This window comes from Elephantulus edwardii, unplaced genomic scaffold (genome assembly GCF_000299155.1).
Source record: "Elephantulus edwardii isolate Elephantulus edwardi_28Jun2011 unplaced genomic scaffold, EleEdw1.0 scaffold00311, whole genome shotgun sequence".
Classification (NCBI taxonomy): Eukaryota; Metazoa; Chordata; class Mammalia; order Macroscelidea; family Macroscelididae; genus Elephantulus; species Elephantulus edwardii.
Window position 1 is genome coordinate 1,252,969 of NW_006400061.1, and position 13,932 is coordinate 1,266,900.

The following is a 13,932-nucleotide window of genomic DNA, read 5'->3' on the forward strand; positions in this document are numbered from 1 at the left end:
TGCTAGAAAGCTGTTTTTCTCTGACTCATTTTTTTTTTAGATATTTGAAATACAACTTTATTCTGGTTCTAAACGAAAAGAATGGGAATGACAGTAACAAACAAGATTTTACCACGGAATATTGTTATTTGACTGTAGCAGTCTTGTGTTTGAAACTCAAGAAGGAAACTGCCTTTCAAAACAACTAAATATGCAGGTCCAAAAAATGAAGGGGTTTTTAAACTGCCACACTCACTCCGAAGCCCATTCATCTCTCCTTCAGCATCCCAAAGATTAGCACATGTTCTGCTTAGCTAGATAATAAAGTGGCAAACATGCGGCACCACTGACATCACAGGACAGTTGCCTATAAAACTAGACTTCTGACGCTGGGCTCCAGCTTCATTCTCTCACAGATCGTCATCCTCGTCCGGGAGAGCAGTTGTCTGCGCAATCTCTAAATCATGCTCATATTGTGCTGCCAAAGCTGGGTCTATGACAACTTTTCTCGTGGGGCAAGAGCAGGCATGGCAACAAACGCCAAGTTAGGGTCTCCAGTTAGTTTTCTAGCAAGCCAAAGGAAAGGCTTTTCAAAGTTGTAGTTACTTTTGGCAGAAATTTCATAGTACTGAAGATTCTTCTTTCGGTGGAAAACGATGGATTTTGACTTAACTTTCCTGTCCTTAATGTCCACTTTATTGCCACACAACACAATGGGGATGTTTTCACATACTCGAACCAGATCTCTATGCCAGTTAGGCACGTTCTTGTAGGTAACTCTCGATGTTACATCAAACATTATAATGGCACACTGGGCTTGGATATAATAGCCATCCCTCAGTCCCCCAAATTTTTCTTGGCCAGCTGTATCCCACACATTGAATTTAATCGGTCCTCTGTTGTGTGAAACACGAGAGGATGGACCTCCACACCCAAGGTGGCTACATACTTCTTCTCGAATTCACCAGTCAGATGACGTTTCATGAACGTCGTTTTGCCAGTACCACCATCACCCACCAACACCAGTTTGAACTGGACTTGGGGTTCTCCTTGGGTGGCCATCGTGATGGTTCTTCCAGAAGCGTCTCTGGATCCCATCTGACTGAGCCCAGTACTCATTTTTGGTCAATGTTGCCAAAGTAATTGCTTGATGGTAAAGACACTTTTTAGCTGAAACAAACATTACCTTGACCTAGGTTACTGAGATGCTGACTGAGAGAGTGATAATGTTGTCTTCTAAGAATGTAACAAGGTTCTAATTTCAGAAGATTATGGTAAATTTGAGAGTTCTGCTGGCAAAGTCAATAGGGATGTGGTGTGTCTCCGGTAGTTTGAATCTTCCATGGACAATCTCCCATGTGATTTATAGCCTCTGAAAACTTGCTGGAAGATTAGCTATGAGGAGGTTCCTATCCACTAACAATGAGTTTGAGTTTTTTGAGATGCAGTTTCAGAAATAAGAAAAAGAAGGAAGACTTTCATCTTCTTCCAAAGGTATTTTGTGAGCCATGAGGAATGGGAAGTTGTAGGTTCTAATCTCAGGAATGTAAAAAACAGGCATTGTTGATAAATGCTATTAAGCTGAAAATGACTTCTAGAGGCCCTGTGAACAACAGACCCAAACTTTGCTCTATTGACCATCCAAATGTCTTAATTTGTAAAAAGGTTTTCCACGTGTTTTGACCATTTTGTTATTAGATTATCAGTTTTCCTTGTGGAGGCCCTGTAGTATTTTGGTAGTAAATTTTGGTTCTGAGATGTCACTGCAAAAAAGTTTTTCCAGTCTGTAGGGGTTTGTTTTTTGTTCCCCCCACCACCACCAACATTCTTCTGGGAAAAGTTTTTTTGAAGCACACACGGACTTAATTATTAGAAGGTCCCATTCATCAATTTTGTCCTCTCCTGGTTGTGCATTTCTGATTGTATTTGCTAGCCTATTTTTACCACAGACTAGGCCTTCTAGGTTTGGTCCCACTTTGCTTCTTATGACCTTTATGGTTTGGGGCTTTACCCCTACATCTCTAATCTACCGTGAATTGATTTCTGTGTATGGAGAAAGATGTGGCTCCTGCTCCAGCTTTCTGCAGGTAGAAATGCAGTTTTGCCAACACCATTTGTTGAAATTTTCATTTCTCTGTTTGATAGGTTTTGTTTCCTTATGACGGGTTAATTTCTGGGTTCTAAATTCTGTTCCATTTGTCTATGTGTCTGTCCTTATACCAGTAGTATGCAGTTTGGTTATTACAGCTGTGTAGCAGGTTTTGAGATCAGAGACTGCTATGCTTCCCACTTCATTTTTGTGTTTCAGAAGTACTTTGCTTATTCAGGGTATCTTTCCTTTCCAAATAAGCTTGTTAAGAGTCTTTCATATCCCTCTGAAAAATGAATTTGATATCTATATTAGGATTATATTAAACATGTATATTATTTTTTACAGGATTGTCATTTTCACTATGTTGAGTCTTCCTATCTGCAAACAGGGAATATTTTTCCATTTAGTTAAGTCTCTTATTGTTTCTTAGAGTAATGGTGCCATGGCCTCTTCCAGATCCTGGTTGAACTTCTGGTACCTCCCTATTCAGGCTATGGTCTTTCTGAGCACTTGCTATGAATCTGAGAGTTGGACAATGAATAAGGATGGCATAAGAAAAAATTGATGCCTTTGAGCTGTGGTGTTGGAGAAGGGCACTGAACATCCCATGGACAGCCAAGAGAACAAATAGATGTGTCTTGGAGAGGGTACAGCTAGAGTGCTCTTTAGAGGCAAGAATGATGAGGCTTCTGCTCACATACTTTGGGCATGATGCTAGAAGATGTTAGTCCTTGGAGAAAGATATGATGCTGGGAAGGGTGGAATGTCAGCAAAGGAGAGAAATACCCTCAACCAGGTGGACTGATAAAGTGATCCTGGGAGAACTGGAGTACTTGAAGGGGAGGCAAGATGGCAGTCTTAGATTCTTTCCATTGGAGATGCGCTGGGGCTCCCAAGGCAAATTAGGGGCACAAAAGGTGAAATCAGACTCAGGCTCTAGGGAGAGTTCTGCAACTACCAGGCCAACTGACTGGAAGAGATCCTTATTTATTCCCATTCCAAAAAAAAAAAAAGGTGACCTGACAGTGTGGAAATTATCTTACAGTATCACTCATATCACACACAAGCAAAATCCTGCTGAAGATAATCCAGAAAAGACTGGAACAGTACATTGACAGAGAACAATCAGAAACACAAGCTGGGTTTTAGAAGAGGTCGTGGCACTAAAGACATTATCACCAATGTCAGATGGATTTTGGCAGAAAACAAAGAGTACCAGAGTAATGTCTATCTCTGTTTCATTGACTATGCAAAGACATTTGACTGTGTGGATCACAACAAATTGTGTTTAACCTTGAGGAGAATAGTAATTCCAGAACACTCAATTGTGCTTATGTGAAACTACTTGGACCAGGAAGCAGTCCTCAGAACAGAGCAGGGAATCACTGCATGGTTCAAGATCAGGAAGGGAGTTTATCAGGTATGTGTCCTGTCTCCATACATTTTCAATCTATATGCAAAACAGATCATTTAGGAGGCTGGGCTTTATGAGGAGGAATGTAACATCAGGATTGGAGGAAGACTCGTCAATGACCTACTTGCTGAAACTGAGGAGGACCTTCAGCACTTGCTACAGAAGGTCAAGGACTGTAGTCTTCAATATGGATTGAAGCTCAACATCAAGAAGACAAAGATTCTCACCACTGGGCCAACTAGCAGCACCATGATGGATGAAGAAGAGGTTGATATTGTTAACAATTTTAGCTTGCTTGGCTTCACAATCAACATCTTGGCATCAGCAGTCAGGAAATCAAAAGACGAATTGCATTAGCTATATCTGTTGTCAGAGACCTTTCTAGAATACTGAGAAGCAACGATGTCACTGTAGAGACTAAGATTCATCTGAGGCAGGCCATGATGTTCTCAATTACTTTCTATACCTTAGAAAGCTTGACAATGACTAAGGATGACAGAATAAGAATTGATGCCTTTGAGTTGTGGTGTTGGAGAAGAGTCTCGAACATACCATGGACCACCACAAAAACAAATACGTCTGTCTTAGGATGAAACCAGGTTGCTCTTTGGAGGATAGGATTTTGAAGCTCAGTCTCACCTACTTTGGGCTTGTGGGCAGGAGGGACTGACCCTTGGAGAAGGACATCATAATCAGAAAGGTGGAAGGACAGCGCAGGAGAAGATGACTCCGAAGATGAGATGGATTGATAACAGTAACTAGGGCAATGGGGATAGATGTGCTGGCATCAGTGAGACTGGCTCAGAACAGGGCAGGCTTCAGAGCTGTTGTACACAGGGTCAATATGAGTTGAAGGCAACTTGACTGCACACAACAACTAGTAAGATGTGGACAAAAGTACAAAAGGAGAAGGGAAGAGAGGCAGGGATGCAGATGATGAGGAGGGGAAGAAATCACTAGAATAACAGTACAGTAAGAAGGGGGTGGTGGTGAAGGAATTAGGAAAGATCCAATGGGGACTTGAAAAGAATATTACCCGAGTAATAGTAGGCATAGATCAAAGGTGATAGTGATTAATGTTATAAAATAGTACCTGGGAGCTCTAGCAGGCAAGTGGCAAGAAGCTCAGTTTGAATCCCACCAGCTGGACTGTGGGAGAAGGATGGACAATCTTCTCCCATGCAATTAACTGTCTCTTAAAACCCTCTGGAGAGTCAATTATGGGTCAATTCTGACTCTATAAATGGTCATTTGAAATACAATGTGAATGTAGGAATGTGTGAAGTGCATTGTACATGAATGATACACAATGTATACAAATTGTGTATAAAAACCAATATGAAATAAAAATAAAATGGAAGAAAAACAAACAAAAAAACCTTTTTCCTATCCTTCCCCATCTGCAGTTTTTACCAGGATCAACCTCATTGCTGCCTTCAAGACCTTATTCTCTTTCACTGACCCTCTACATTTTCCAGTATTATGTTGGGTTTGTTGGGGTTTTTTTTCTTTCCAATGACAACAGGCCCAAAGCATAAGAGATGAAATATCATCATCTATCCCTCTAAGGAGAACTTGGGTTACATTTTCTCCAAGATAAATTTGTTTGTTCTTTTAGCAGTCCATGAGGATATGCAACATTTTTCTACACCACCATAATTCAAATGCATCAATTCTATTTTGGTTTTCCTTATTCATTGTCCAATATACATGTGCATACGAAGCAATTGAAAACACCTGACAAAGTAACCACCTATAGAATAAGAGAGATTTCTCATTTTTCATTCTGGCGATTCAAACTCAATTGATTCCAGCCAATGAGCTACTCTGTCAATGGTGGCCTTCGTGTTGCTATGATGTTAAACAAGTCTCAGCAGTGCTTCCAGGATAAAATGGACGAGGAAGAAAGGTCTGACAATTTACTTCTGAATCAGCCAACAAAACCTTCTAGAACAGACATGAGTTGAGGGCTATTCTACAGCTAACTATAATAATGACAACAGAAGAAAGCACTATATCTTATTCTTACGTTGGTGGACATTTTTTTGTTTCCATTTTTTTTAAATTGAGACTTTAATGAAAGTTTAGAGAGAACATGGATTTCCATTCATTCATTTTTGCATATTTTCCCCCTGCCCACCTCTCCCTCCAGTTCACTGTTCTCTTTGGGGGGGAGAAAAAAAAAAATCTTTCTTTGTTATACAATTCCCCAATGCTCCAATGCAGTCCAGTACTATGCAACTCTTAATATGGGCTGTTGTTAAGCAAATAATATTTAATCATATATTCCTTTCAAGCAGTTACCTCCCTCATCTGTTTCAATGCAGTGTACATTATTTACCCCCTCTAAGTTTCCCTCCAACCCCAGTGTCAGTACTGTTTTATAACACGGACATTATGCAGTGTTTGTCCTTTTGTGACTGAGATATTTCCCTCAGTATAATGTCCTCCACGGTCACCCATTTTGTATAATATTTCATGAGTTCCTTGTTTTTCAATGCTGCACAGTATTTCATTGTGTGCATATACCACAGCGTCTCTGCCCATTCATTTGTTGATGGGCACTTGGGTTGTTTCCATCTCTTTGCTATTGTGAACAACACAGCAATAAACATTCTGTTTTCATTCTTGAGGATTATAAAAAGCGGTATTATAAAGTTTTTATACTGTGTTTTGGTACATTAATGAATGCACTTCTGCTGAATTTGTGTAGATTAAATTTGTTTTCATAAAAGCTAATATTTTTCCACTCAGTGCTTGTAATACAAATTCCGTATCTTCTTTATCTGTTTTATTCCAGGAGCTACTAGTGCTTGGAATTTAATTTTTATGTTGTTAAATGCCATCAAGTTGAGTACAACTAATAGAAACCATTTGAATAATAGATCTGAACCTTGTCCTATCCTGTCCTATCCTCATAATTTGTGATACACATAAGCCCATTGCTGTAGTTATTGTCAGTCCATATTACTGACGGTCTCTTGTCTTTCACTGACCCTCCACCTTTCCAAAACTAGTCTCTCTTAGCAACATGCCCAAAATATGTGAGACACTCAATAATTATTTATTACTAAACCCATACATTTCTGGGATCTACTATATTTTCCTCAAGGCTTATGGTTTTTAAAAAGTCTTTTATTATTTTGCATATAATCATCATATACATCACGTTTTGTACATGTTATTTGTGGGTTTTTTTCCTCTACACTTTTTCTTACATACAAAATTTGTATAATATTGTGTACTATTCACACGCATTGTGTTTCATACATTCCTACATTCACACTGTGTTTCAAATGATCATTCAGGTACACTGTATTTTATGAAGTTAATCACCATTGATCTATGGCTACTATTACTCCGTCTTTTCAATTTGCCATTGAATCTTTCCAATTATTTATAATGTTATATTACTCAAATTAATTTATTTTAAAGTATCATCAAAATATTTCTGGTCATCTACATATGTCCATTTTTCTTTAAGTTTGACTTTATTACAGAGATTATTTATGTATTTATATGTTGTAACTAGAATGATTGATGAGGCCTTTCGAACGACATGCACATTAAGGCTGCCCTCTGCCTACTGCAGTTTTTGGCTTTCATTTTTGCTTTGTGAACTGTATGCCACCTATGCTCAAAGGCATATTTATCACTGATGGTTTATTCTACATCTATCTGTCTACTCCTTTTCCCCAAGATACCCTAACAAGGTTTCCTCACTTGCATTTATCTCATGTTATAATACTATCACAAGTGGTTATATAAACTTTTTTAAAAAAATGAACTTTAAAAATTTTGACTTTTATCTTTTTTGCAGTGTAGGCGTGGAACAAAAAAGAGCACTTTTTTGAGGCTATATTTACATGAGACTAGAAATGCTATGGCATATGCTGCAGGTGCTGATAATGTAGTCAAAAGAAATGGCTAGCAGTATTAGTACCTTACCTTATTTTACTCTCTCTTGTTCAGAAAATGTTACTTGCTCACCGTGGGTGGCATTCATTAAAATAATGAGAAGATGGTAAAACCACACAAAAAACATTCCATCTCTTCAAGAAGCTCCAAGCACTGACTAGGTGCCCACACACATAGACAAGGAGTGTGACAGGGTCCAGACTCATGAGAAGTCTCCTATTGGTCATCATCTATAGCAGGAGAAGGAGCTGCTCAAAAGAGTTTGCCCTGAAAACTTACAAAAGTGGAAATGATTGGTGATTTGCTGCACATTTTTGCTGTAGACAAAAGGTCTTCACGAAAAGGCTAGCTTAGAGAGATCGTTCCGAAAGCTTTCAAAAGGAGACATCCGAGGGGGACAATTACTTTTGATGGCCTGTCCAATTAACTTAGAAATATCCTTGACATTTTCCCTCTGGGAAGAAAGTCTTTGGGTGACAGTTTTTTTATGTCGTCGTTGTTTGGGGTTCTGGGTCCTCCCCCCTTGTTATTTTTAAGCCTGTAAACTGTGGAAAATGACCTTGAACTTATACTCTGGAGTTCTATACCATCTTGCATGTATGTTGTTCTCCTCTGGGCACTGAGCCTTTTCACTTTTTCTTTTCTTACACTTACTCTACAGTCTCATCATCACTTAAAATTCACTGTTCCAAAGGTCTCTCCCCATTGCCTTTTAGATGACTGATTACAATCCCAAGCAGAAAAATGTAAAACAAACTTTAAAACAAAAAGCTAAAAAGAAAAAGGGGAAAAAATCCAAACCATTTAAATCAGTGCCATAAAACTATTTTAGAAACCTAGTTTTCTATATTTTCATGCTTTCCATGTCTGAGGCATTTCTCCAGACTTTGGTGCTATAATTGTAACACCATCTTGACACTTCTACTTTTAAGCCACAAAGTTCTGCCTTTTCCTTTTTCAAAGAGAAAAAGTCGGAGCCGAGTGAGTGACCACTGGGCCTATTCATGACTCACAGGTGACACAGGCAGCAGGGAAGGGCCCATGCTGAACAAGCCGATCTACGCTGTGCTTCTTGATGGGGATGTGGAATGAGGAAGACAACCAGAAGAGAGACATGAGAATGGATGAAGTCTGCACGTGCTCCTGCAGATAGCCAGGGCATAAGCCAGAACCAAAGATTCTCTGGTGGAATCCAGAAAATGGGGCCCTCAGCATATGAACTGCACTTTCAGAAAAGATCTCTTAAGGGAAAAACAAAAGCAAACATGAAAACAGTTCCAATTCAGTTGATTCTAGCACATGGCAACTCCATGTCTGTCAGAACGCTCCAATGACTGATTTTCCAGGGTCTTTCTTTTCAGAGGTACCTACGGAAAACTCAAACTTTTAAGTTTGGGGTTAGTAGTAGAAACAGTTAACATGTTCACCATTCAGGAATGACCTTGGATAAGATGGAGTTATACAATTACTGGGGCAGTGGAGGTTGATGTGTCAGAATTAGTGAGACTGGCTTAGGACAGGGCAGGCTTCAGAGCTGCTGTACATAGTGTCACTATGGGTCACAGACAACTGGATGGCACATAACAACAACAACATTGGATAGAAGTAGATCTCAGGATAGAGGTTAGTCTCTGCAGAAGCCCTGGGCCAGGACACGACCCATACAATTCCAGGCTGCAACCTTAGCTGTACGCTAGCAGTGCAATTTTCCGTAACTTTGGCCAATCTATCCTAAAAGGAATATTCGTTCCAGTCATGGCTGAGTCTTCTGGAAGCAATCTTCCTATTTGAGGACTTTTGAGCCATAAGCAGATCCTTGGTCACACAGTTTGGGATACTGAGATGTGGACTCGGGAGGTATGGAGAACAGGTTCATCTCAAAGTGCTATGTGGTTGGTTTTGGTTTTTTTTTTTAAAAGAAGAGAAGAAATCTTCCATTCAGTTATTGTTTTTGTTATGTGCCGTCGAGTCACCTGCAACTCATAGTGACCCTATATACAATACCTACGAAGCCTGGCCTATCCTGAGCTAGTCTCACTCACTCTGACACACCTAATCCCACTGCCCCAGTTACCATGTGAATCCATTTCATCTGAAGTCTTCCTTTCCTGTGCTGTCCCTCCACCCTTCCAAGCGTGATGTCCTCCAAGTCAGTCCCTCCTGGCCACATTCCCATACAATGTCAGATGGAGCTTCAAAATCTTTGCCTCCAACGAAAAACTTAATTTCAGTCTATGACAGGCCTATTTGTTCTCCTGGAAGTCTATATTTTATTCAATACTCTTCTCCAGCAGCATAACTTAAAGGCATCAATTCTTTTTGTCATCATTAGTCATTGTCCAGCTCTCTGAAGCATAGCAAGTAATTGTGAAGACCATGGTCTGGATAAGGTGCACCTTAGTCTCTAGACTGACATCTTTGTTCTTTAGCACTTTGGAGAAGTCCCTGACAGCTGACTTCCCCAATGCAATTTGCCTCTAGATTTCCTGACTGCTAATGCCAAGAGTGTTAATTGTGGGGCTGAGTAAGCTGCAACAGTTAACAAACAATCTCAATCTCTTCTCCATCCATCATAATTTTGCCAATTGGCTCAATGGTGAGAAATCTGTCTTTTTTGTTGTTGTTGTTGTGTGCCATCGAATCAATTCCGACTGGAACTACAGGAGATTGTTCCTCCTTTTCCAGTGGAGCATCTGGTGGATTTGAACTGCTTGCCTTTGGAATTGCAGTACAGCTTCTTGCCACTAAGCTACCAGAATTCCCTTAAATCAGCTAGGTTGTTTGTTTGTTTCCCTTGTTGTGTACCGTCGAATCTGATCTGACTGGCACAGAAAGAGATTGCCCCTCCTTCTCCAGCAGAGCACCTGGTGGATTTGAACTGCTCGCCTTAGGGATTGCAATGCAGCTTCTTGCCACTAGGCCATCAGAGCTCTCAATTTTTGTCTTCTTGATATTAAGTTTCAATCCATACTGAAGACTATAGCAGCAAACTCTTCAGGTCCTCCTCAGTTTCAGCAAGCAGTGTTGTATCATCTGTATAACACAGGTTGTTGACTAGTCTTCCCTCCAATCCTGATGCCACACTCCTCCTAAGTCCAGCCTCTCAGATGATCTGTTCTGCATACAGTCTGAAAAGGTATGCAGACAGTATTCATCCCTGACACACTCTCTTCCTAATTTTGAACCATGCAGTATTTCCTTGTTCTGTACTGATTACTGCCTCCTGGTCCAAGTATAGGTTTCGTATGAGCACAATTAATTGTTCTGGGATTCCCAATCTTCTCAGGTTAGCCACAGTTTGTTGTGATCCACACAGTCAAATGCCTTTGCATAGTCAATGAAACACAGATAGACATTCCTCTGGTATTCTCTACTTTCAGCCATGACCACCTGACATTGATGATAATGTCTCCAGTACCAACACGTCTTGTAAACGCAGCTTGTGTTTCTGGTAGTTCTCTGTTAATACAGTTATCCAGTCATTTTTGGGTAAGCTTCAGCCGGACTTTGCTCATGTGTGATATTACTGATATTATTCAAGAATTTCCACACTCTATCAGGTCACCTTTTTTTGGGAATAGGAATAAATATGGACCTCTTGAAATCAATTAGAGGACCAGTAGTCCTCCAGATTTCTTGGTACAACCTGGTGAACATGTCCAGGGCAGCATCTGTTTGTTAAAACATGTCAATCGGTATTTCATCAATTCCTGGGGCCTTGTGTTTTGCCAGTTCCTTCAGAACAGCTTGAACTTCCTCCGTCATCATCATTGCCTCTTGATCACATGCTGTTTTATGAAATTCTTCTGTGTCAGCCAACTCTTTTTGGTACAGTGACTCTGTGTATCTCTTCCATCTTCTTTTAATGCTTCCTGGATCATTCACTATTCTGCCCATAAAAACCTTAAGTATTGCAACTTGAGGCTTGAATTTTTTCTTCAGTTCCTTCAGCTTAAGAAATGCTGAGTGAATCAGCCCTTTTGATTTTCTGACTCCAGCTCTTTGCTCATTTGAATAGTTTGCTCTGTCTTCCTGAGCTGCCCTTTGAAATCTTCTGTTAAGCTCCTTAACTTTTCTTATTTCTTACCTTTGCTTTGGCTTCTCAGTGCTCTAATGCAATCTGTAGAGTCTTTTCTGACGTCCATCTTTGTCTTGTCTTCTTCCTCTGTGCTTGTAATGACCTTTTGCATTCTTCATGGATGATATTCTTAATATCCTCCCACAGCTCATACGGTCTACGTTCATAAGTGTTCAAGAACTCAAACCTGTTCCTGTGATGTTTTTTAATTTCAGGAGGGCTTGACTCAAGGTCAAATTTTGGTTACTGTGGATGTGATTTAACCTTGTTTAGCTTTAGTTTGACCTTGTGTCTGAGTAGCTGATGGTCTGTTCCATAGTCAGCACCTGGCCGAGTTTTCACAGCTGATACTGAGTTTCTCTAACAAGTCTTTCCATAGATGTAATCTGATTCCTGTGCATAACATCAGGTGAAATCTATGTGCATAGTTGCTGTTTGTTAATCATTATACAGAATTCTGTCATTCTATTCCCAGCCTCATTTCTGTCGCCAAGTCTTTGTTTTCTGATTACTGAGCCTTCTTTCCTGCTCCCAAATTTTGTATTCCTAGTCACATATTATTATTAGTGCATCTTACTTGCATGTTTGATCGATATCTGGATGCAAAAGTTAGTAGACATCTTCTATTTCCTACTTTTTGGCTCTGGTTGTTGGTGCATGTATTTCAATGATAGTGGAATTCAGTGGACTTCCTTGTATGCACATGGATATTATCCTGTCACTCACAACATTGTGTTTCAAGATGAATCTAGAAGACTTTTTTCACTGTCAAAGTCACCCATTTTTTCCTCACCTTTTCATCTCCAGTATAGTAGATCACATGAGATTCAAATGTCCCATGACAACCCATCTCATTTCACAAATATCTTAGTACTCAAACTAACATCATTATTCCTCTGTAACCTGGAGAGGTCCCTGATGACATAATCTTGCTTGTAGAAAATGAAAAAGCCTGATGCAAGGTAACAATCATAGCCTTCAGTATAGGTTAAAATTCAACATAATGAAAATAAAAATTCTCACCAATAGATCAAGACCAACATCATGAAAAATAAAGAAAAAAACAAAGTTAAGGATTTAATTTTATTTGGCTCTACAAAGTCTAAGGAAGCAGCAAATAAGATGTTAAAAGAGAAATTTCATTGAGCAAGTCAGCAAGAAAGAACTTTAAAGTATCAAAGAGCAAGGATGTCACTTTAGAGACTGAGGTGCAACTGCCCCAAGCCATATCTTCAATTGCTTGATATGCATGTGAAAGTTAGACAGTGAATAGGGAAAACTGAAGAAAAGCTGATACCTCTGGAATTGTGATGTTGACAAAGAATATAAAATATACCATGAACCACAAAACAAAAAAAAAAAGCACACAAGTCTTTCTGCAGGAAGTGTAGACTCAATGTTCTTTAGATGCAAACATGATAAGATTTTATCTCACATACTTTGTGCATGCTATTATAAAGGGTTAGTCCCCAGAGAAAGACATAAATGTTGGTGAAGTGTCAACAAAAAAAAGGGATACCTTCACTGAGATACACTGACTCAGTGACTGTAACAATGGGCTCAAACAGTTATCATGGTGCAGGGCTAAGCTAAATTTCATCCTGTTGCACACACATACAGTCACTCCGAGATGGAGCCAACACAATGGAACCTGTTCATAGTAATGACTTCCTCTGGTTTTGAATTTCAGTGAAGAGGGAATGGATTCCTTTCCTACAAGTAGTATATGAAGTTGTGATCCTTGTCAGCAAAAGGAGTATTTTGAGAAGCTAGCCTTTGATAGGTCCCCCAAATTTCCACTATACCATTAACCCAGAACAGGAGGTTACTTATTAATCTAAAATCTTTATTGCTAAAGACCATACATGTCCTGAAGAAAAAAAAAACCCACACAAGTCGATTCTTTGATAATTTGCTCTTCTAACCAGAGAATCAAGTATCCCTTTCTGGTTTCCAGACAGACCAGTTTTGCAAGCAGGGATGTCATGTACACGTGTGTAGGTGGTGCATTGCAAAAGATATGTCTAGAAAAAAGGACACTCTTTTCTAATAAGCACAGAGGAACTTTCTACTGGTCAAGCTATTTCTTGCACATATTGTGCACGAGTATGGCTTTGTTCTTCTCAGAGACAACACTTTAACCCTTACAAGCTGTGGGTTTCTCTTCCATGCATAAATACAGATGCATTTTTCAAGCTTATTTTCTTATCTAAAAGGGAAGGTTGCTTTTAATGTTCTTCACAAAGTCAAATATATTTTGCCCTAGTTTTTCTTAAACACGTTTTCTGATCACTATAAAATCATCATCCAGAGTCATTTACTGATCATCATTGTGTTGTATTGTCTTAATATACCTAATTGCCATCAGAAAGCATTGCGCTGCTTTATTGTTGGCTTGTTTATTGCCTTGTTTATCTCGCAATCCTACTGCTGCAGAATGTGAAAGACATG

The 13,932-nt window shown here is 39.4% G+C and overlaps 1 pseudogene; it reads right to left on the reverse strand.

Moving 5' to 3' along the window:
- Positions 1-389: 389 nt before the first annotated feature.
- LOC102866185 lies at positions 390-1,041 on the reverse strand (annotated as a pseudogene).
- Positions 1,042-13,932: the final 12,891 nt, after the last annotated feature.